The sequence below is a fragment of the Melanotaenia boesemani genome, chromosome 5 (genome assembly GCF_017639745.1).
Source record: "Melanotaenia boesemani isolate fMelBoe1 chromosome 5, fMelBoe1.pri, whole genome shotgun sequence".
NCBI classification, from domain to species: Eukaryota; Metazoa; Chordata; class Actinopteri; order Atheriniformes; family Melanotaeniidae; genus Melanotaenia; species Melanotaenia boesemani.
The window spans coordinates 31,214,219-31,240,142 of NC_055686.1; the positions used below are offsets into that span (position 1 = coordinate 31,214,219).

At 43.7% G+C, this 25,924-nt stretch overlaps 1 long non-coding RNA gene across 1 annotated transcript; it reads right to left on the reverse strand.

Moving 5' to 3' along the window:
- Positions 1-3,993: 3,993 nt before the first annotated feature.
- LOC121639930 lies at positions 3,994-18,743 on the reverse strand. The gene is made up of 3 exons (XR_006010276.1): positions 18,734-18,743; positions 7,303-7,309; positions 3,994-4,076 (listed from the first exon to the last, which is right to left on the reverse strand). It is a non-coding gene; the product is annotated as an uncharacterized LOC121639930 (long non-coding RNA).
- Between the last annotated feature and the right edge of the window lie 7,181 nt (positions 18,744-25,924).

Consider the following 25,924-nt stretch of genomic DNA (forward strand, 5'->3'; position numbering starts at 1 on the left):
CCGCCAGAGGCCAGCCCCACACCCCAGCGCCCAGCCGCACACCCCGAGAACCAGTCCTGCCCCCCCCCCAGACCAACACACACAAACACACACACTCTCCTTCCACTCCTCCATTCATCCTCCCACACATACACCATCCAACCCTCACATACTCTGTCCTCCCACACACACACACCATCCTTCCACCATCCATCCTTCCACACACACACCATCCTTCCTCCCACACACTCACCATCCTTCCACCATCCATCCTTCCACACACACACCATCCTTCCTCCCACACACTCACCATCCTTCCACCATACACTCTCCCACACCTACCCCATCCTCCCACACACACATCATCCCTCCACCACTCATCCTCCCACACATACACCATCCTCCACCTTCACACCTCCCACACACACACACACACACCATCCTTCCACTACCCATCCTCCCACACATACATCATTCTCCTACACATACACCGTCCTCCCTCTCCTACACCAAACATCCACCTTCACGTACCCCATCCTCCCACACACACACACACCACCCCTCCATCACCCACTCTCCCAAACATACACCACTCCCCCACACACACACCATCCTCCCTCCCATACACCATCCATCCTCCTGCACACACACCATTCTTCCACCATCCATCCTCCCACACACTCCCCATCCCTGCACCATACATTCTCCCACACATACCCCATCCTCCCCCACATACATCATCCCTCCACCATTCATCCTCCCACACCCACACCACCCCCCCTCCCACACACCACACATCCACCTCCACACACCCCACCCTCCCACACACACACACCATCCCTCCACCACCCATCCCCCCACACACACACCACTCTCCCACCCACAAACACCATCCCCCCACCACCATCCTCCCGCCACCTCACGCCACGGGGGGACAGCCCCAGCCAGGAGGCGAGGAGACACGAGCCAGGCCCCCACCCCCCCCCACCCCGCCCCAGTCCCCCACTCCCCACCCCCAAAACAGCACCTTCCCCCCAGGGCCAGCAGCCAAACCCCCCGGGACAGCCCGCCCACGCCCCGGGCCAACGCGACAGGCCACCCGGCCCGCCCCCGCCCCCGGGCCACCCATGGAGACAGGGGCGCTTGAAGACCCCATCGCCCCTCCCTCCCCCACTAGTGAGGGAATATATTATGTGCTGTTTGCAATTAAAAAAAGAGGGTTAAAATTGGGGGGCAGTAACTGCATTGAGGAGGGGGTGGGGCCACCTGAGCAGTCCCACCCACCTGACCTCGCATGTTCCACCCCCCAAAACGTGTTTGTATGTTGCAAATGTTATTTGTGCTCAGTGACTAAGTGGAATTAAAAGCTGGGAGGCATGCTGCCGCTCGGCGAAGCAACGGGGCCACTATGATGACCCCCCTGCCCCGCCCAGCGCAACAAGCACACCCCCCACGGCCCTACCTGTGTATGTAGTGAAGAGTGGGGAGGGGAGGGGTCAGGAGATGCAGGTCCAGAGGGGGGTAAGCCTCCCCCCTGGAAGACGACCCGCCAGTGGCTTAGGGCGCCCCCGTCCCCCGCCGGCCCCGAAGGGCATCACAGGCCCAGAGCAGGCACCCCAACCCAGGCACGCCACGAACCCCCCCAGGGGCCAGCCACCAGCCCAAGGGGCCACTTTTCTCTTTCTGAGTGGGAGGGGGGCGAGGCGAAGGAAGGGAACCCCAGGCCCCCGCCCCCAACACCCAGCCAGGGCGCCCCCCAGAGGACACGTCCTAACCCCCTGCAAACGCACACACTCCTCTTGGCGTGTCTTGCTTTATTACATCACAAATGGGCGTGTCTTCAATGCATCACAAATGGGCGGGGCTTACGCTTTAATAGTTGGGGCATGTTGTCTATGTTTAATTCTCATGGGGGCGTGGCTTCATCACCTTCTCAGAAACTCTGATACTCGAGTTTGTAACATTCCACGTATAAAGTACTTATAGTCATTCCTATCACTATGAGTAAGACTTTTAACTGCGTTAAAATGAGCTGATGGGGTGGTTGGGTTCGGTTGGGTTCAATGGTTTACCTGTTACCATGTGCTGACGTTAACATGAGTGAAAACACCTCACAACATTACTTGAATATATAATAACATAGAATGACTCCAGACAACAGTTAATAAAAATAGAACAGTTAGAAACAAAATGGGCCCCAGACAGCTCACTCACTTATCAAACTGGGATTTTATGAACATTTTTCAATATGTTTTAAATGATAAGCTGAGTACATCTAAACAACCATCTTTAATATATAAATTAACATTTTAAGTTTAAATATTTCATTGCTTCGTCGAATCAGTGTTTCCTCTTCAGTGTCTCAGCTTGGTAGATACTGAAGTTTTAAAATATTCTTTGTTGGCTTTAAAGATTTATTCACCACCTGTAAATCAATCATCAGAAGGAAGAGTGTTCAAAAATCCACATTTTTAAAAGAAGGCAAAAACACCAGAGTTTGAGTAGAATTGACAATTCTTTGTTAAGCCAGTAAGAAGAAAACAATACATATCTTCTCGAGAAGGAGGCCTGTTAGCTTAGCTTCTGATCAACTAAAACACAAAGTGTCGGGACCCTTCGGTTCAGCCAAAAGACCCGCCTAACTAAATTATCCTCCTCATTTATAGTGATACAAAGCATTGTGGCTATGTGCGTGCATGTGGTGAGCATTCATGTGAATGTGTATTTTGCAAGGTGCTCCTTCCTTCTTCCGGGAATTTGATTCCTCCAGGTCCTTCGTCTGAGGTGCGTCAGAGCTGAAAGGAAAAAGATACTATGCTCTGCTTCACTATCTTTTTCTGCCTTTCTACTGACTCCCTTGTACTTTTTCTCACAATATTCACACAAAGGCTATTCTTTTAATGATTTCTGAGTTACTGGGAAATTCCGTTCTGCTAGGAGTGAATAGATAAGCAAAGAGATGTAACAATATTTAGATTACTCCCTAGTGGCCATCCAGAACATTGTCAAGGCCGCTAATTCTTAGCTCTTTGCTCAGTATTGAACTCAATAACCCTATATGAGTTTATGTGAATGCACTATCTGTAACCTGCAAAGCAATGATAACAATTAAACTGTAGTTCTATTAATTAAAAGCAGAGCCTAATGCATGTTACTAAAATCTAAGGATAAAATGTAAATGAATAAATGAATAAGAATGCTTAAATGAGTAAATGAATAACAAATGAGTAAATAAATGAGAATGCATATAGAATATTTGCAACAACTCCCCCTGTTGGACTGAAGGAATCCTTCAGTCCACTAAACCATCCTCCTGTGTGGTTAACCCTTAAATAGCAACTGTACGAGAGATTCATTGTCTCCCGGAGCTTCAAACCCTCATCAACCAACACAGTACTGTAGTAGCTGCAGAAAATATGGTTAAGGGGTCTCAAACCTCTGTGTCCTCCCCTGACAGTTCTCCATCCAGGGGGTCATCAGAGTCCAGCAGAGACTGGACCTCCAGAAGGGGAAACTGAGCTGAATAAGGCAGTGGAGGAGAATACTTTTTGGTACGCTCACCGAGAGAACAGATTAGTTGAATACAACAGCAGCCACAGATCAATTTCATCTTAAAAATCGGCTATGAAAAAAAAGAAAAGAAAAAACAAACATGGTTCAGTTCCAAATTTTGTCTTAAAATAAAACGTATGTCTGATATGATTTTAATATCTGCTGAATTGTTTTCAGTGAGAATATCACTTCTCATCTGTTCAGAGTGTTAAATTAATGCCTTTGCTGTAAATACAACAGTGTCCAGGTTCATTATCTGTCATTTAAGGAATGTATGGAAATAAGACCTAATTTATTTATTTATTTATTTATTTTTCTAAAGACAACTAAAATGGATAAAATAAGAAACTGGCCCTATAAGCTTAAACAGTGCTGCTTTATAATAAAAATACAATATAATTTTAGAATATAAAAATATTAAATTTCATTAGCTCCCAAAAAGGTCTAAGAAAGGAAGAAATTTAAATATCAAATGAATAGTAAACAGTAGTTTTTATAATCTCTGATGATGCTCTCAATTCCTCTTCCTCTATTTCCTTCAGTCCCTCCTGTTCTGAGAGTAGAATCTGAAATAGCTGTGGTCGATAGCCAGTGACGTCTTTTGCTGCTTTATCTGCCGCTGCGTTTCCTCTGGCTTGCCTGTCCTGGCTTTTCGTGTGTGCTCTGACTTTAACAACTGCTACTTCTGTGGGTTCTAAGAGAGCCTGTGCTAAGTCCTTCATGAGTTTGGCATGTTTAATTGGTTTGTGAGTGGATGTCAGATATCCACCTTTTTCCCACTGTGGAAGTTCCATATGTACAGCATTTACAATGTAAGCAGAATCTAAAAAAATATTCACTCTTCTATGTTTTGCATATTTTAAGGCTGCAATGATAGCTTTTAGTTCAGCTTTTTGTGCTGACTTGTGTTCATCTGTAATGATTTCAGCTAGGACAGTTTCAAACTGTCCATCTTTTCCCTGTGTATTTACATCTTGGACCACTGCAAATCCGGCCCTTAACTCCCCCTGTGTGCCCCTGAAACAACAACCATCTGTAAAGAGTGAGAGATCAGGATCAGAAAGAGGTGTGGCATACAGGCCAGGGCGAAAAGATGAAAGAGAGTCATGTGGTTCTCCATCAGGGAAGGCCTCAGCAGCATTAGCACGGGTACACTCAAAGGTGATATGGGGCTGACACACAATGCGGGAAATTTTTGTGTGTCTGAGAGGAGAGAGAGTGAAAGCAGAAGAGTCCAACAAAGCTCTAACTCCATGAGGAGTGTGTACAGTGAGAGGATGACACTGAACCACAGGAGCAGACTTTACCAGTAGAGCAGCAACAGCTTCAGTCGCGGTGACACAAGTTGGCTGTCGGACCTCCATGGGGTCAAGTGTGACACTGTCATAACGAAGGATATTGCGTGATCCCTCCTTAAGTTGATATAAGACAGAATGAGCATGTTTTCCTGACAATGAGGTGTCCAAGTGAAAAGGTAAGGAGTAGTCAGGTCTGGCCAATGCAGCCGCAGAGGCCAGATCCTGTTTAAGGGAAATGAAGGCTTCCTCAGCTGTAGTAGTCCATGAGAGTGTGGCTTTAAGATTACGGTGACCAGCCTCTGTGACCATGTCTCTGAGAGGACTGGTGCGCTCCGTGTATGAGGGGATATGAGTTTTGCTATATCCCACTAAGCCAAGAAAAGAAAGCATGTCCTGAACAGTAAGAGGTTTGTTAGCATGAAGAATGGCATTTCTGTGATCAGGAGAGACAGTCAGATTCTGGCCAGAAATAAGACATCCTAAAAACAGAACTTCAGGTCTGCAAAACTGCATTTTATCTTTTGAAACTTTGAAGCCACCGTCCGCCAGTTTCTGTAGCAGGGACATGGTGAGGTTAAGACAGCTTGTCATATCCGTTCCAGCCACTAGGAGGTCATCTACGTACTGTAAGAGAGTGGTACCTGGAGGAATATCCAAGTCCTCCAGAAAAGTTCTGAGACATTGGTTAAAGATCCCAGGGCTCAGAACCCAGCCCTGAGGAAGAACACGATAAGTGTATTGCTGTCCTTCGAAGGTGAAAGCAAAAAGAGGTTGAACTGATGGGTGGAGAGGAATGTGAAAGAAAGCATTCTTCAGATCAATGACAGAGAAAAACTGGAACTGGCAGGTAATGGAGTTCAGGCAGGTATAAGGATTAGGGACTGCAGGTGGTTTGGTTTTGGTTATCTGGTTAATGAGTCTGAGGTCATGTGCCATTCTGAAAATGTCAGTTCCTGGTTTGGGGACAGGAAGAATAGGAGTGTTCCAGGGAGAAGAGGTAGGATAAATAACCTGTTTAGCTTTGAGATCAGCAATGACAGGTCTCAATCCAGCCATAGCTTTTTCAGAAATGAGATATTGAGCTCAAAAGACAGGTTTGGGGGACTCATAGTCGAAGGTGACAGGAGACACTTTCATGGGGGTTCCCACATCACCAGGCCCCTCAGCCCACAGGGAAGAGGGCAGAGTGGAGCAAAGAAAATCTTTATGTGGATGGTCAGTTTTTTTACTGCCATGCTGTCTGTCCAAAAGAAGAGTTTCAGGTGTAGCTTTGTCCTGAGTGAGGGAACAGATTTTGTACAGTGAAGTGGAGGGAGAAAACAAAACCTGGGGCAGCTGAGTGTTTACCCAGTCAGAAGCATCTGAGGCCTGCTTACACATAGGGCCTAAATCTTTAGCAGAATGAGCAGGACTGACTGCCAGAGTGACATGAGGTGCTGCAGAAGGAGACATTTCATAAAAGGATAACTGTTCAGGGGTTAAATCAATTAAAGCAGCCACACCTTGGGGGCCCAAAACAATGCCAGAGCCAGACAGGTCCCAGGTCCCCACAGCCTCATCTGTCCATCTGTGATAATAATCAGTGCTGGTGTCCCAGCGATCATATAACATAGTACAGTGAGGAGGGTCAGGAGGGGGGCAGTAGGGAGCATGGTGATGGATCCAGGGGGACCATTGAGCATACAGGGTGAGCAGTGACTGTGGTGAAGGTGTGAGGTCATCCAAAAGAAGCCAGAATATACGTGCATGTTCAGTTTGCATGCTGGGTGCAGAAGCAGGAGGGGTGGAAAGAAGCCATTGTCCATGTGAGGCAGAATGAATGAGACCAGAGTTGCAGTCCACTATATTTCCATTAGGGAATCTGACAGTCACTCCATCTGGAAAACAAAGAATTTCTGCCCTCAGCTTTGTGAGGATGTCTCTGCCCATCAGTGGGACCGGGCAGTGTGGAGAGGAAACATAGCGAAGTATCAGTGGATAAAAGTTCAGGTGAAACAGAGGTTAAAGTGGACCATTTTGCCCCTGAATCTACCAAGCAAGTCACAAACTTTCCACCCACTCTGACGGTCATCATGGGCTCTGCCTCCTCCCCCATGACTGGATAGGTTCCTCGTGGGCACCCCTATTCGCGGTCTTCCCCCGTCCCTGTTCCAGGAGGCGGTGCTGCAGAAGCATAGGGTGCCTGATGTGGAGGTGGTGCATATGGACAGTCCCTAATCCAGTGGTCGAGCTGTCCACAGCTGAAACACCCCTGCTGTCCTGGCCCACCCCTTCCCTGTCCACCACGCCTAGGGCCACCCCTTCCACCCCGTTCCCTGAAATTTCCCCGCCCCCTAGGAGGGCCGGAGTATGGAGGATAATAGGACTGCTGCGTAGCTGGGGGAGGGGCCTGTGGAGCTACAGTCACTGGGGCCTGAAGTGGAGTAGGGGGCGTGGCTACCATCTGTTGCTTGCCTTTTTTCTCTCTGTTTACATCATCTCTGAGTTTTGCTAACTGAAGTTTCAACACTGAGACCTCCATCTCCTCTTTGTGATTCTGCTGTTCCTTCTGCTTTTTGTCATACTGATTAAGATGATGCTTAGCAAACATGCAATAACGCTCAAAAGCTTCTGAAGGGAAAAGGTCAGGCTGGTCCCCTAATTTGTCCTTAACCTCAATAGGGAGGCCAGACTCAAACGCCTGCTTAAACAATGAACAGTGGACCTCACTACGGCTGGGGTGATGCCCCACCCTGTCAGTGTATGTAGTAATGCATCTCAGTACATAGTCCTCTTGTGTCTCTTTGTCATCTCTCTGGAAAGTCATTTTAGCTACATCACCCACAGGAGGGGGAAATGTTCTGTCAAGTGCAGCTGACCATGCAGTAGCATAAGGTCCCAAAGGGGTGTCATTAGGATGAGTAAAAGTTCCTGCCAAGTAATCAAGTTCTCTGAGAGTCAGAGTGGATGTACAAGAGGCAACCATCCCTCGCACATCTCCCAGAGCCAATTGAGTCCCCGCAGTAAGAGAAATCATTTTGTTCCACCACATCAGTCCCCCAGAAGTGAGAGCAGGCAACTTAGAAGTAAGAGAATGCATATCTGTCAAAGAATAAGGCTTGTAAACTGAGCCTCCAGCTGGGTGTTGCATCAGAGGAAAATTTCCTCCAAGTCGCTGTGGCATATTCAGAAAGTATGGTGGGCCCAATTGTGGCTCGGTGGAAAGAGAGCTCTGCGGTTCCACTGAAGAAATGTTTTCTGTGCTTTTAAAAGTAATCAAGTCAGAAGTGGCCATGCTGTCAGAGGGAGCCTGGTCCCGAGAAGGATGCCACGAAGAAGTGGAGTCATGTGTGACCTGTTGATGGTTCTGTCTAGAAATGTCCTCCATCTGCTGCAGAAAGGGGTTCGTGCTGGCTTTTATTGGAGTGGCACTCAAAACTCCTGCCACTGTCATAGAAAATGTTCTGTCTGAACCAGAAAGTGGTCCAGTTTGGGAGCAAGGCGTGTGCTCAGTCTCCTGAGGGTGGTCTATAAGCTGACTAGAAACATTCCTTCTGCTAGAACTGTCCCTCTTATCCTGCTCCATTGATGTAGAATGGAGAAGTGATGGATACAGGGTTGTATGAGAAGTCAAAGAGTCTGCCCGAGCCTCCTCACAATCCAAAAATCCTCCTTTTACATTAAGGATTGGCGCCTGTAGAGCAGGGCTTGGAGAGGTCTGATAAGGAGGTGGATCAGGACGGGAGGGAGAGAAGCTCGACCCCCCGTGTCTGCTACGCTGGTGTCGCTGAAGTGCATACAATGCTGTTGCAGTAATATAGATATGATGAATAAAAGCTCTCCAATTCTCGGCTTCTTCAAATTTTTTCTTCTTCTTACCCTTATTAATCCTACTCGCGTTTTCCATGTCTTTCTTAACAACCTCCTTAGCTCCTTCTGCCTCAGATCCTGCACATTTTAACCATGTAAGTACCTTCTGAGGATCAGGGTTTTTTACATTCACCTGACTTATCTGCATTCTAGTCACACAATCTGACCAAAAAGAATCAAACTCTTTTTCTTTGCCTGCAATGCTTGACTGGGCTTGATTTTTTACACGAGTTAAAAAGTTATCTTTCTTGCCCTCCGCAGGAGGGACTTGCTCTGCTGAAATAGACATGTTATAAAATATGGACTCTGATGTATGTGAATGGATCGTGTCCCCGAGTTTGCTACCTTCACACCACCTGCGAGATCACAGATCAACCTACTTCACCAGACCACTGGCTTATGTTAACACCGCTAGGTTTCCACCAGTGCGATGCTTCAGTCAAAATGTTCACTCAGCGTCCGGTGTGATATTCGCAAAACCCGGTTTTAATTCTCCACACAACAGAAGTCAACAATCAATACAGTTTTCCCCCACAGAGCAGAAGAATTTATCCAGTAAAAGTTCTGCTGTCTCAATCCTCTACTGTCCGGAATTAAATGAAGACAGCAGAGAGTTTTTTTTTTTTTTTTTTTTTTTTTTTTTCAAAACACTTAAAGCTCTGTGTTTAAAAGCCTCCCCACAATACAATTCTCCCACAATGCAGAAATATCACAGTGCCACATGCAAAATCAGCATAGCAAAATCAATGAAGTTCTCAATGAAAAATGTCACAATGTCGCATGTAAAATTACCATAGCAAAATCACTAAAGCTCTGAATACACTCCTAATGCAAAAATATTACACTGCTGTATGCAAAATACTATAGGAAAATAACTGAAGCTCTGATTTACACTCACAATGCAGAAATATTACACTGCTGTATGCAAAATACCACAGGAAAATAACTGAAGCTCTGATTTACACTCACAATGCAGAAATATTACAATGCTGCAGGCAAAAATCACCACAGAAAAATCTCTGAAGCTCTAATAACACTCACAATGCAGAAATATCACAATACAGCATGCAAAATACCATAGCAAAATCACTAAAGCTCTGAATACACTCACAATGCAGAAATATCACAATGCTTTATGCAAAATCACCACAGCTTCTCAAAACACTTCTGAAAACACTCACAATGCAAAAATATCACAATGCTTTAAGCAAAATCACCACAGCTTCTGAGCTGCTGCTGTCCGGTTCTAGAATAGGACAGTGCAATCCCACACTTTTAGGTTATTATCTTCAGTTGCTCTATGTTCTGTGTATCAAAGCCACCACAGTTTGCTCTACATACAATTTATATATATGTTTATTTTCTTCCCCACAATTATTGTTGTAATTATATATTTATATTAATATTTATAGTTATAAATTATTATTCATAAGACATTAGACAAACATAAAACATACAATGGGGTACCCCAAAACTAGAAAGGGACTGGAACCCTTTTTACTCACAGGAGGACTGAAACCTCCTGCAGTGAGGACTGGCACCTCACTTTTACAGGGACTGAAACCCTGTTTACTTGTAGGGGACTGGCACCCCTATCCTTAAAGGGACTGAAATACCCTTTTTACTCACAGGAGGACTCTAACCTCCTGCGGTGAGGACTGGCACCTCACCTTTACAGGGACTGAAACCCTGTTTACTTGTAGGGGACTGGCACCCCTATCCTTAAAGGGACTGAAATACCCTTTTTACTCACAGGAGGACTGAAACCTCCTGCGGTGAGGACTGGCACCTCACTTTTACAGGGACTGAAACCCTGTTTACTTGTAGGGGACTGGCACCCCTATCCTTAAAGGGACTGAAATACCCTTTTTACTCACAGGAGGACTGAAACCTCCTGCGGTGAGGACTGGCACCTCACTTTTACAGGGACTGAAACCCTCTTTACTTGTTTGGGGACTGGCACCCCTATCCTTAAAGGGACTGAAATACCCTTTTTACTTACAGGAGGACTGAAACCTCCTGCGGTGAGGACTGGCACCTCACTTTTACAGGGACTGAAACCCTGTTTACTTGTAGGGGACTGGCACCCCTATCCTTAAAGGGACTGAAATACCCTTTAACTTGGAGGTTTAATCTCACATCTCAGAGTTACTGTAGGAGACACTTAAACAACTTTTCAGCAGACAGAACAGCAAGTCGCTGTCATTACTGATATTATTCACAGTCTATAATGCAAATAATGATAATAATAAACAATAAATTAAATAAATTACAAAATAAATTATAACAATAAATACCAGAAGACTAACAGACTCTGGGGGGGAAAATCTCATGGTTCAGGGTCAGAGTAGCATCTCATTCTTTTATAAAATCCACCCATCAATGTACAGAAAAGATAAATGTATCATTTTACATCCTTGTGTCTGAGAATGTGATCATGTCTACCTTCAGTAAATAGACAGTATCTACATGTAATCCTAAAGATTTCAACTGAATAAACACAAAAAGAAACAGAAGTTGTTCTGGAGGCTCATGGTGTCCCAACATCTTAATAACATAATACTGGTTTAACTTTCTATTCACTTATATATGAATAGAAGATGAAAAGAAACTAATGAGATTATAAATATGAGCTCAGCTTAAATAAAAAACAGAAAAATTATTTCTCATCTTTAGCATTTGCATCAATGGACGTATGGAGCACGGCAATAAAGATGAAAACCTTAATAGATTTACTAAACTGATGATAAACTGAGACATTTTAGAAAAGAAAAAGCACAGATCATCAACAGAAAAAAGAGGAGCACATTAAAACCAATATTTCTTTACAGATCATTAACCTCCATCTTTGTTATGTTGCCGACTTTTATTCCTTCTGTTCTGTCTCTGTTACATTCAGTAAATCTGTGTTTGTGTTTCTCTTGACTTCGTTGAAGCTGCATGGCTGCCTTTACAGACCTACAAACCAGACAAAAGAAATCATGATAAACTTCTGCAGGAAATTATTCTGCAACACACCTGCAAACATCCAGGGACTTGGCACTGATGTGGTAAAGGAGTAGCAGTGACTGGGTGTTCACCTGAGCAATAAACTGAACTGACCCAGCACAGATGCACTATACAAGAAAGGCCAAACTCATCTCCACTAGCTGAGAAGGCTGAGGTCTTTTGGAGTTAGGAAGTCACTGCTAAAAACATACAACAGTGTGCTAGCATCAGCATGTATTACTGTGTGGTCTACTGGGGTGGTAAATGTACAGAACAGAACAGTGCAGGAAAGAACTGAACAGAAGCTGATCAGAGGATCCAGGTCAGTCCTGGACTGTAGTCTGAGGCCCACAGAGTAGGAAGTAGCACCACAGCAGCTCATTCATCCCCACAGAAAACAGTTAAGAGTAGTTCAGGCTAACCACAGTTGTTATAAATGCCTGGTGCTTTTGTCTGCTACCCACTGTGGTTCTTTCCATCTCGCTGGTCTATTTGTTATTTCCCTCTGCAACACCCACACATCATGTCTCGAGTGCATCTATAGATCAGATCTATACATAAATAAAAACTCTCATATGGATGAGTCGTGGCAGTAACCCCCAAACTCGCTGGTGGACACCGGTAGTAAGGGATGCCGTCAAGCTGAAGAAGGAGTCCCATCAGGCCTTTTTGGCCTGTGGGACTCCAGAGGCAGCTGATGGGTATCGGCGGGCTAAGCGGAGCGCGGCTTTGGCGGTCGCTAAGGCAAAAGCTCGGGCATGGGAGGAGTTTGGAGAGGCCATGGAGAATGACTTCCGGACGGCTTCGAGGAGATTCTGGTCCACCATCCGGCGGCTCAGGAGGGGAAAGCAGTGCTCCGTCAACACTGTCTACAGTGGGGATGGGGGCTGCTGACCGCGACTCGGGACGTTGTGAGGCGGTGAAGGGAATACTTCAAAGACCCTCTCAATCCCACCAACACGTCTTCCGATGAGAAAGCAGAGTCTGGAGTAGCTGGTGCTGGCTCTCCTATCTCTGGGGCTGAGGTCACTGAGGTGGTTAAAAAGCTCCTCGGTGGCAAGGCCCCGGAGGTGGATGAGGTCCGCCCAGAGATCCTTAAGGCTCTGGATGCTGTAGTGCTGTTATGGCTGACACGCCACGGCAACATCACGTGGACATCGGGGACAGTTCCCCTGGACTGGCAGACTGGGGTGGTGGTACCCCTCTTCAAAAAGGGGGGCTGGTGGGTGTGCTCCAGCTACAGAGGGATCACACTCCTCAGCCTCCCCGGTAAGGTCTATTCAGGGGTGCTTGAGAGGAGGGTCCGTGGGGTAGTCGAACCTCGGATTGAGGAGGAGCAGTGTGGTTATTATCCCGGTCGTGGAACAGTGGACCAGCTCTACACCTTCTTCAGGGTCTTTGAGGGGCCATGGGAGTTTGCCCAACCAATCTACATGTGGTTTGTGGACTTGGAGAAGGCATTCGACCATGTCCCCATGGACTCCTGTGGGGGGGTACTCCGGGAGTATGGAGTGCCGGACTCGCTTGTATTAGCTGTCCGATCCCTGTATGACCGGTGTCAGAGCTTGGTCCGCATTGCAGGCAGTAAATCAGAATCATTTCCAGTGCGGGTTGGACTCCGCCAAGGCTGCCCTTTGTCATCGATTCTGTTCATAACTTTTATGGACAGAATTTCTAGGCACAGCTGAGGTGTTGAGGCGATCCGGTTCGGTGACCTCAGGATTGGGTCTCTGGGGACTTCCGGTTATGGAGTGCCACTGACTGGTTGCAGGTACCACGGTGCTCCACTAACTTTCTGAAATATACCTGGAATACTACAGATAACTCGACAGTCGACTATCTGTAGCCTGATTAATACTACAGTGGAAAACATGCCGCCTAAAATTAGTAAAACAGGCCAGCAAACAGCTAAAATGGGGCAACGCCATGACGCGGCTAATGCAGAAGCTAACTCCTCCACGAACGATGCTAGCAGCATGGACCTCGTAAATGAGGGGACAACGGGAAGACCTGGCATGCCCACGAATAGCGATATCCTGAGTGAGATTCGCTCTCTAAAACAGGACATCGCCAAACAGTCTGCGGATGTGATGGTAGCAATAAATGGGATTAAGGTTGATATTGAATCCCATGCAAAGAGAATTGAAGAGGCAGAGGGGAGAATTTCGCAAGCGGAGGATGAAGTAACAACTCTCCAACAGAAGAATCAACGCCTGGAAGAAACGGTCAAGATGTTGAGCAGCAAAGTTCAGGAACAAGAAGACCGGGCAAGACGTTCTAATCTGAGACTGGTCGGACTCCCTGAAAAAACGGAAGGCTCGGACATGGGCGCTTTCCTGGAAGAGTGGCTTCCTAAAGTTCTGGGAGAAACGCTCACTCCTGCACCTGTAATCGAGAGAGCTCATCGTGTCGGCCAGGTAAACCCAAGCAGGTCCTCTACCACACACAGAACTATCGTCATGAAGTTTTTGAACTATAAGGACTGTGAGAAGACCCTAAGAGCAGCCAGGAGGTTGGGAGAAGTGCGCCACGAAAATCACCGCCTTGGCTTTTTTCCTGACTTGTCGCCTGAAACCCGCAAGCGTCAGCGGGAATTTGATGGAGTAAAGGCCCGGTTCCGAGCCATGGATATACGCTACGGGATGCTCTACCCTGCCCACCTGGTGATTACACATGCGGGCGAACGCCGGATCTTCAAGACTGTACACGAAGCAGAGCAATACCTACGTGGGATGCAGTCGCCGGCGCGGGGGTCCACCCGCTCTGAGTCGTGAGGGAGATGGCGAGCACTTGATCTTCTCCGGTCCGGTCACTCACACTAAAGACATCTGGGTATGATATAGTTTCTCAACTCTGGTAAAAGTGACCCTTTGATATAGGTTGTCGGATCTTTCCCTCCGGCTTCCTACATTTGTCTTTTTCATTTACATATCCTTTTATTGTCTGCGCTTCACCCTGCACGGTAAAGCTAGCTTGATTGATCCCTCCGAGTTTTATTTTACCTAATCATCTCACTGAATTATTTACGAAATTGGTCTAAAGAGAGTACGTTGACCTCCGTGGAATTTCTGTGTGTAAGCCTAATTGAAGGAGGGAAATGAAGCTTCTAGGTTATTTAATGGGGGCCTTTGCCTTCCTTTATCCTGCCCATTGTGTGCGAGTGTGTGTTCTCTATTGATACTGTTGTTTTAGAGGTTCCAAGTAATACCTGGGAATGTGTTTACAATTTCATTCACTTCCCTAACAGATCTTTAATTATCTTACTGCTGAATCGAGTGTGTGGTTATTTGTCTAATTTAGTGGGCCTGTTAGATTATGGGTCAGTGTTCACACCACGTTGCTCCTTTTAATGAGGATCAAACGTTCTGCATAATCGGAGTTCACACTAACAGAGTTTATCTTTTTACATATACTTCGTTTGGGGAAGTGTATGGTGTTCTCATGCTGAAGATTAATTCTCCTCGTTATTTGAACATTATGTTTTTTGTTGTGTTTTTTTTTTTTTTTCTTCCCACTCTGTGTCAGGTGCAAAGAGGGAAAGATGGAGGGAAACTGGTCAGTGATCAGAACGTTGATATTCACTCCATAAGCTAAAACTACTAATCTTATGACCAACAAAATAGATTTGAAGATTTCCAGCTGGAACACAAGGGGCCTAAACAAATTGGTAAAGTTGAAACAGGTATTGAGTAGAATTAAACAAATGAAATCCAATATAATATTTATACAAGAAAGTCATCTCACTAAAAAAGACATGGGTAGGATTCAAAAAAGATGGCCAGGTCAGATTTATGCCGCTTGCTTCAACTCGCATTCTAGAGGTGTAATGATTCTGTTAAACAAATCGGTTCCCTTCCATCTGAATAGCAAATTCATAGATCCGGCAGGAAGGTATGTCATACTTAATGGGACTATAAACTCTATCCTAGTCAACTTAGTTAGTGTATATGCACCAAACAAAGATGACCCATCCTTTTATCAAAATCTATTTCTATCCTTATCTACATATCCGGGTCAGTACGTGATTGGTGGTGATCTCAACTGTGTTTTGGATCCGTCAGTAGACCGCTCGATGGGGTTCGATGTATCTCATCAACAAACACGGAAAGTTATCAAAAAATTTATGGCTGAACTTAATCTCACAGATACTTGGAGGTGTCTTAACCCTGATAAAAGAGAGTACTCATGCTTTTCAAGTGTATACAAAACGTACTCGAGGATAGATTATTTTCTGATCTCAAACACGCTACTGTCCAAAATTGGAAAGTGCTGGTATGATGCCATATTACTTTTGGATCATGCCCCAATCTCAATGACTGTACAACTTCCTAAGGCACTCTCCTCTCCACCCAGATTTCGTTTTCAATCTAGGTGGCTCCAATTAATACCAATAAATACCAATCAAACCAGCGCGTCGATAAAATGGGAAGCTTTTAAAGCATTTTTAAGAGGTGAAATAATAAGCTACACTAAATATAGATCCAAAAAATATCATGAGCAATTGAACACAATTGAACAGAAAGTGAAGGAATTAGAAAGACAAGTCTACCACAAAAATATCCCAGAAAAATAGCAGGAGTTGCTTCGATTGAAAGCCCAATATAGCGAATTGACTACTAGCAAGATAGCCTCAAACTTGTTATGGTTAAAACAGTCATATTATGATCATGGAGAGAAGGTGGGAAAGTTATTGGCATGGCGGATAAAAAAGATACATACAGAAAGAGCTATCAATATGATAAAGTCTGGAGATGGTAGACAATTAATTGATCCTGATGAAATAAATGCATCCTTTGCAAACTATTATGAAAATCTCTACAAATCTGAATGTCCAAATGGATTAGACGACCAAAACAGATTCTTGGACAGACTTAATTTTCCAACCATAACAGAAGAGGCTAATCGAAATCTTGAAACCAAATTAACTGTTGAGGAGTTGCTGCATGCTTTGATGGGTATGAACAGTGGGCGGGCCCCTGGACCTGATGGCTTACCCGTAGAGATATATAAGAAGTTCTCAACCAAACTGCTTCCACATCTTTTGGAGGTGCTTAACGAATCCTATGAAAGAGGATTTCTTCCTCCATCAATGAGAGCTGCAACGATTTCCCTGTTATTAAAGCCGAACAAGCCGCCCTCAGACAAAACATCGTATCGTCCCATATCACTGATGTCATGTGATACCAAAATTCTATCCAAAGCTCTGGCTAAAAGAATAGAAATTCTTCTCCCAAGTATTATCGACAACGACCAAAATGGCTTTGTCTTAAACAGACAAGCCTTTCACAACACTCGCAGGCTCTTGAATGTTCTATTTACAAAACAAAATACTAAAGGGCATGCAATTCTATCATTAGACGCCGAAAAGGCTTTTGATAGAATTGAATGGGGTTATCTTTTTGACATTTTGAAACGATTTGGATTGGGAGAAAAATACTTAAAATGGATACGATTATTATATGCAGAACCAATGGCAGAAATTTTAACTAATAACCGATATTCAACCCCTTTTAAATTATATAGATCCACTCGACAAGGGTGCCCCATTTCTCCATTATTATTTGTGCTAGCCATTGAACCCTTAGCTATGGCCATACGGCAATCAGCTGAAATTACAGGGATTACAATTGGAAGAAGGGAACATCGTTTGGCTCTCTTTGCGGATGACATTGTTCTGTTTTTATCAAATCTAGACACCTCACTTGTAGCATTAAACCATATTTTAAATGAATTTGGACTTTTCTCGGGATATAGAATTAACAAATCTAAAAGTGCTTTATTAATGCTAAATAAAGAAGAGAGGGAACACCCACTGATTCAAACGCAATTCGCCATAGCTGCAGAGGGGCTTACATACTTGGGGATAAAAATAACTCCAGAGGTTGACAGCATTCTGTCTGCCAATTACAACCCGCTGGTTAAAGGGGTGGAGGACATGCTTGATGGATGGGGTTTATTGCCGATTTCTATGATTGGGCGAATTAATATCATAAAGATGTCAATATTACCCAAGTTTCTGTATTTATTTCAATCGATCCCTCTTCCTCCTCCAGCCTCTTTCTTTAACAGATTGAAAAAGATCATCACTAACTTTATTTGGAACAATAAGCGCCCTAGACTGCGTCTTTCCCTTCTTTACTTACCATTTGACAGGGGAGGGCTTAGACTGCCCAACATGAAATTTTATTACTGGGCAGCTCAACTTTGGGCGGCCATGTTTTATTTTATGAACAAAGATGTTCCAATCTGGGTGGAAATGGAGAGCAGCTCAACAGAACTTCCACTTTGTTCTTACATGTACTCAGCACAAAGGAAAACCCTCTTGAAGCAAACACACAACCCTTTTTTAAGAAATACCATATCTATCTGGCATGACGCTTACACCTTTTTGAATGAAAATATCAAATTATCATGCTTCACTCCTATATGGAGAAATGATAGCTTTAAGCCAGGGAGGCAAGATGCAGGTTTTAAACAGTGGATAGACTTGGGGATAAGTAAAATGAAGGATTTATTTAATGATCACACTCTAATGTCATTTCAACAGCTAGTGGATAAATATAACCTGCCCAGGAAGCATTTTTTTAAATATTTACAAATTAGAAGTTTCATACATGCTCAAAGCAAAACGTATGCGACACCCCCATTGTCTCAGATCGAACAATATACTGTTAAACATCTTCAGGGCAGGGGTCAATTATCAAAGCTATATAACATACTTCTAAACAGTTCGAAAGAAAACTCCCACTCTTATTTATCGTCTTGGAGAAATGATCTACACATAGATATAACCACAGAAGAATGGGAAATGGCCTGTTCTTCGGCCCAAACCCAGAGTATTAACACAAAAGGCAAATTATTACAATATAAATGGCTTTTCAGAACCTATATCACTCCTGTTAAATTAAACCATTTTAATCCAAATATTCCAGATTATTGTTATAAATGTAACACAGAAAGGGGTACCTTGCTTCATTGTATATGGGAGTGTCAGAAGCTTCAGACATTTTGGAAGGATACCCTCTGCCTGATCTCAAGACTAACAGAATGCAAAATTCCCCTTGAACCTAAACTATGTCTGTTTCATATACCCTAAGGAATTTGTAGCAAGTGTGAAGAAAAGAAAGCTAATTGATTTCTGTTTGTTACAAGCCAAGAGAGTAATAGCTTTAAAGTGGAAAGATGTTCAAAGTCCGGACCCTGCTCTGTGGTTGAAAGAGATGTCCTCCCACTTAGCTTTAGAAAAATTAACATACATTTTGAAAGGGAAAACTGAAGAATTTAAAGACATTTGGACACCCTTTTTGCATTTTATGGACACTCTACCCATTGATTCCCATGAACAAAGATCAGATGACAGTTGATTGCTCCTAGTGAACTCTGCTTTCTTATTTACTTTCCATTTAGGCCTCGTAAAACTGTATGCTCATTTTTCAATCTTAGTTCTTAATTTGTGTGTGTATGTATGTAAGTGTGTATGCCTAATTGTGGGTATGTATGTATATATACATGTATACATGTATAATATTATATATTTTGTTATTATTTATTTTTGTTGTGTGTATGTATGTATGTATATGTATATTTTCATTATTATAATTTTTTTTTTTTTTTTTTTTATCCATTCATGTTTTGGAGGGCTGAGTACTTTGGCTGAGAACCTTGTTGGGGGTGGGAGGTAGTGTTATGGGTAGTTCTTATGTATGTTCTGTATGTTTACAATTTAATATGAGAAAATCAATAAACAGATTTTGGAAAAAAAAAAAAAAAAAGGATTGGGTCTCTGCTTTTTGCAGATGATGTGGTTCTGTTGGCTTCATCCGGCCGTGGTCTTCAGCTCTCACTGGAGAGATTTGCAGCCAAGTGTGAAGCAGCTGGGATGAGAATCAGCACCTCCAAGTCCGAGACCATGGTCCTCAGCCGGAAAAGGTTGGAGTGCTCTCTCGGGGTCTCCAATAGGGTCTTGCCCCAAGTGGAGGAGTTCACGTATCTTGGGGTCTTGTTCACAAGTGAGGGAAGGATGGAGTGGGAGATCGACAGGCAGATCGGTGCGGTGTCTGCAGTGATGCAGACTCTGCATAGACCTGTTGTGGTGAAGAGGGAGTTGTGCCAAAAGGCAAAGCTCTCGATTTACCGGTCGATCTATGTTCTTACCCTCACCTATGGTCATGAGCTGTGACCGAAAGAACAAGATTGCGAGTACAAGCGGCTGAAATGAGTTTTCTCCGCAGGGTGGCCAGGCACTCCCTTAGAGATAGGGTGAGAAGCTCAGTGATCCGGGAGGGGCTCAGAGTAGAGCTGCTGCTCCTCCACATCGAGAGGAGCCAGATGACGTGGCTCGGGCATCTTGTTAGGATGCCTCCTGGTGAGGTGTTCCGGGCACGTCCCACCAGAAAGAGGCCCCAGGGATGACCTAGGACGCGCTGGACAGACTACATCTGTCAGCTGGCCTGGGAACGCCTCGGGATCCCTCCGGATGAGCTGGTGAATGTGGCCAGGGAGAGGGAAGTCTGGGTTTCCCTGCTTAGGCAGCTGCCCCTACTCCGGATAAGTGGCAGAAAATGGATGGATGGATGGATGGATGTTTTTCTGAAATAATTCATCTTAATGAAAGTGAAACATTTTCTATTTTTTTTTTTTTTTTTTTTTTTTACCCTGTCCTGTCCAGCATCCTAACATACAGAACGGTGGTCTCTGTGCCATATTTTGCTTGACAGATTTGCTCTACCAAGGGAGACATGTTATATACATGGCTGCCCTTGATATTTTTATTATTTTTATTGTAATCCTATTTTCTTTAGTCTTTATATGTAAGTGCCGAACCTGACAGGGAGATAGAGGAAGAGAGGAAAAAAAAAAAGGGAGAAAAGGACAGGATTAAAATGTGGAAATAATAGTTGTCTAGGCTGCCTAGAACATATCACAAAAAAACAATATAAACTACCACAGTATTACATGATACCAAAAGAAAAATAGGATGATGATGATATGAAAAATTGCAATAGTCATCAAACGTACCTGCAGATAAACGTACATCAGCTACATCTAGTGAGAAGTGGATGGAGAGACGAGCACATTTGTGAGCATGCATGTGTTAACATGCATGTGTGGCCATGCAACAAGGAGGAAATGTGTACTTGCAAGGGGGCCGTGATCACACCACACCGCAAAGAATCAGCAGGGGACGGGGGGAGCCCGAGGCCCCAAAGGCCCAGCAGGTCCAAGAGCACCAAGCCCGGGACAGCCAAAGCAGACAGAGCAGCGGCCCACTCAGACCGGAGCCCCCCGGTGCGACGGGGCAGGGGCACTGGGAAACATTTTCTAAACATTCATCAACAAAACCAGTGAGTCAGCATATGTAATTTTTTCTTTTCAGCCTATCATACAGGGCTGCCAACTCTCACACATTGGTCGTGAAACTCACGCATTTAAGTGGCTTCACGCGCTCTCATACTAAACCTCTGATTTCACATACTGAAATACACAATCAAGAGCTAATCCGGAGGTTCGAGAGGATTCCCAGGCTTAACTAGCAGCCACCAGCAGCCACCGGATCCAGGTTCCACTAGCAGCCACCAGGTCCAGCATCCAACCAGCAGCCACCAGGCCCAGTCTCCACTAGCAGCCACCAGGTCCAGGCTCCACTAGCAGCCACCAGGTCCAGGCTCCACCAGCAGCCACCAGGTCCAGGATCCACCAGGTCCATCATCCAACCAGCAGCCACCAGATCCAGGTTCCACTAGCAGCCACCAGGTCCATCATCCAACCAGCAGCCACCAGGTCCATCATCCAAACAGCAGCCACCAGGTCCATCATCCAACCAACAGCCACCTGGCCCAGGATCCACCAGCAGCTAAGATCAGCAGCTAAAAGCCAGCATTTGGGAATAAAATGGCTAGAATCCCATAACTCTAAAAGATAAATTTGTGTCAAAGCCTGTAAGTTTATGAGTTATCTTGATGTTTGCAAAATCATTCTACAACTTTTTCCATCAATTTAACTTTATCCCAAGTAACACTTTGGCTTTTTTCATAATCTTGTATGCAAATCTTATATAATCTTGAATCTACAGTTAATGTTTGTTTAAAGACTTGTTATACTGCCCACATGAGGCTTGACCATGTTAAAGCACATTTGATGAGACACTACATATTCAGTCCATTGATTATGCCTTCAAGGCAATTACACAAATTCCTCCTTGCTGTTTTAGAGCAATAATTAATGTTTAAACTCTTATTCCTCTACTAGGAAAGGATGCATAGAAAGTGCTGGTTGTGTGAGTTACTGCAGCCTCTGCTGCATGCATGCTCCTGTAAAAGTAGTACAATTAAAATAATCTGGTGTTTGTATACATAAGAATTTTGGTTTTAGTTAAATAAGTAAAAATATTTCCCATGATGGATTTATTTAAAATTATGCTATGCTGCTATGTCTTGACCTGACGTGCTGGCTCTCGTGTGCTGAACCATGTGCTTGTGGAACAGTTGGCTAGTCAACCTTATGTAGGTCTGTGCCCTCCTCACCCCTCTGGAGTCCATCTGCAACATTGTTCAGATCGTGCTTGGGTCTTTTGTCTTCAGGTTGAACCAATTTTCAACACATTTACATGGCATTCAAAGTCAGTGATCATGTGAATTATTAGATATGTTAATATGCACATGTTAGTGTAACCAGGTTATGGAAAACCTTAAAATGATAATTCTTTTATTAGAATAAGTTGGAACTTTAAAATAAATATTTTAATTGAAGTATAACATCTATGCTTTAAAAAAAAAGAAAAAAAGGTTAAGCGTTGACAATAAATAAATATGTATTGGTCAAATAATTGGGAAAAATAGCCGTCTACAATAAAGTGATCAAAAGCACAAAAAAAAGAAAAAAAACGAAAGAGTTGCCCTTGAAGAACTGTTAAAACTACAATTCCCATGCTCCTCTGTGAGGAGCGGGCCAATTACTGAGCTCCAAAGTCTCAGATGATTAAGCCCCGCCCTCACTTCCGGTTAGCTACTTCCTGACAATGTAAACAACATCGTTCACTTACCGATTCCAAAATCGATTGCCATCCATAGGGTAACCCTGCTGAAAAAAACAGCTTAAACCAGCTAAAACTGGTAGCAGGTCCAGGCTGGTCTTGGCTGGTTTATAGGCAGGTTTAACTGGTTTACCAGGCTGGACAAGGTGGTCAGGCTGGTGCTGCTGGTCCAGCAATACAGATGGCCAGCTTGGTTAGTTGGTCACCAAAACTGATGTTGGTTGGTCAAGCTGGTTCTTGAGATGGACCAGCTGGATGGCCAGCAAGCTGGAAGGACCGACCATCAAGGCTTGTACAGTAAGCTGGTCATTTGTATTTGGCTGACTGGTCAGCGTGCATGGCTTTCACCCGGGAGGTTGTGGGATCAATCCCCGCCCGGGCCCTCCTTTGTCCTGCCACATTTATATTATATATATATAGATAGATAGAGTGTATATAAAATAAATTAACATAATATATCATAAAAGAAATTACCCCTCATCTTTTAATACCACTCTATTAGACTATTAACTAGAAGGTTCAAGGGTGAGTTACCTCCTTTGTTTAAAAACATTTTTCACAGTTCCAATGCATAATAAGGTTCATTTTTGATGAATCCCTTAAATCTTTAAAAAATCATTCTGATTTTATAGGAATTTATTTAATTGTAATTTATTTAGGAACTGAGTGTAAAAAATGAAAAAAAATATTTGTGTACATAGCAGGCATTCTTGCATAGCTTAATAATGTATAATTTAATTTGGCAAGTCTTTATCGACATCACAGACAAAATGTTTACAAAAATGGGATTACATATTTAAGTGCAGTACTCAAAGGCAAAGAAATGCTAAAATGAGTGTGTGTGTGAGGGAAGGAGATTTCAGTCTCCCGTTTTGTCACTTATATTGAAAATAATAAACAAACATAACATATTCTTTGTGGTTCAAACAATTCCAAAATAGAAAAAATAAATCAATAAGACACACAAATGCATTTTAAGAAGCCCAACACTAAATATGCCAAAGAACTAGCTGCTGAGAATTACCCAAAATCCATCATAAGAAATGCAAAAAAAAAAAAAAAAAAAAAGTTAACAGGGGGTTCTGTAGGCTACATTTTAGTATCTTTTTAATGAAAGTAAAAAAATGGATGACACACACTTTTTTCTTGTCTTAGCACCAGCAGCATCTAAACACTTTTAGAGGTATGCACCTTTGAAACTGGTTTGTAGTACACAGAACAGGAAAGGAAGAAACAAAAAACTAATTAATAAAAAAATTTAACTAGCTGATACAGAACTGTGTGTGTGTTTAGCAGGTGGGACTGCCTAGTGTCGGACCTGCAGTGTGGCTGTAGAACCCTGGCATTTCTGCTTGGCCTAACATAGACACTCCAGTAGCAAAGACAGTTCTGTAGGATAGTAATCATGAGAGGAGCAAAAGCAGCCTGGGAGAGGCTGTAGTCAGCAGTGACATAGCCAATGAGAAGCACAAATAATGCAAGTAGAAACTATACCAAAGGCATGTTCTGTCCATTCCCAAAGAATGTGTTGACTTCCTCTCTGTAATTAGATTGTTTGATCGTTTTTCTGTTTATTTTTAATGCAAGTTTTTTTCTGTAATGGAGCATTTACTGAAATATTGTAGTGTTTCAACTTTCCAAGCCACCATACTGACGTGAACTACTCACATGTTTCAGTCTCTCTCATACAGTATGAGTTTGGCAAGTCACACACAAACACTTTCTCTATACATTCTATAACAACACACTTGTGGCATAACCTGTGTACTGAGATGAGTTGCATTTTTGTTCTGTCACCTTGTCTGATGCATGCAAGGTGTGGCACTTGTGGGAATGCAGCTGGAACTGTATCAAATGGGATTAACAACAGGGCAAGCTCAGTTTCTCCATCTACATCATAAGAGAGAATTTCATGCAACTGCCCCCTAGATCCATCATCCAGTCTGACACACCAGTCATTGCGTCTCTTTGCTCGGCTGTAACCGTGGCTGGTGAAAACAATACCTTTGTGAATCATTCTCTTGTGTGAGAATATTTCACTTGAAGGCTGTTTGCCTGCTGTGTCAAATGCCTGATGCTCTTCCTGAGTGAGATGCTTGACCCTGCCAGCATCAAGAACAGTGGTGTTGTCACACTTTTTGTAGCTCTGAACCTTTGAGTTATCAGTCATTTGGCTACAGAAACCCAAAACACGGTCACTTACTCTGTGTTTGGCTGAGAAGTATGGGATGGATTTGTGAAGCAAAAATTTGCCCACAATCTGCTTGGGAACATCTTTTGTGCCATGCACCAACTTAAGAAGACTCCCATTGGCACTTTCAAAAACAAAGGCAGAGTGTGCCCATAAGGGCCCCAACAACTTCACTGATTTGGCCAAATGTGTTAGAAGATGTACATTTGAAGTCATGGAAGCCTCACCAAAAAGCACTTGAAATCTGATCACAAATTCCAACAACATTTCATCAGCTTTGTTGACCTCCTCAAAACTGACTTCCTCTTGTAAAAGCAGGTAAATTGCTGATACAAGAAGACAAAGATGCTTGGTGTATTTCACATCCAAGAGTCCTTCAAGACAAGGCAGACTATAAAATAGCAGCCAGTTCCTCCATTCAGATGCCTTCCAGAATTTGAATTCTGACATTGATCTAGGGAGTCGAGTGATAGGATGTGGTGGTTTTATTTTTTGGAGTCTGTCATTCAACACTCTTAATGTACTTGGGTTACCAATGTAATATGGCTCATCTACACTCTCTAACAGAAGTATTGCATGCTGCCTTGCAACACCCAGTAATACAGCATGCATGTAGTCTGGTGCAAAACCCCACACAATGTCAAAGAATGGCATATTAATTAAAGGAGATGGCCCCTTTACTCCCCTAACATTTTTCTTTAGGTTGAGAGCCTCCTCCATGTCTTTCAGCATGCTCTCTGCATCTCTGTCAGGATAATCTGATTCTGTGATAGGGTATTTCACTTGTCTGTTAACAAGTGTGCCTGGGTGGAGGCAGAACCCACAGCCAAAATACCCATTAAACTGGGTACAGTTCTGCATTGCTGGTCTAGCCTTGGAATCAACACAACAGCATAGACCCACAACTTTGCTGATGACCACTCCCTCATTCTTTTTCCATGACACTCCCTTGGTTGCAAGCGCTTTTGCTTGATCGACAAAAGGCTTAAGAAAAACATGCATTTGAGGTTCTGTTGATCCAAACCACAACCCAGC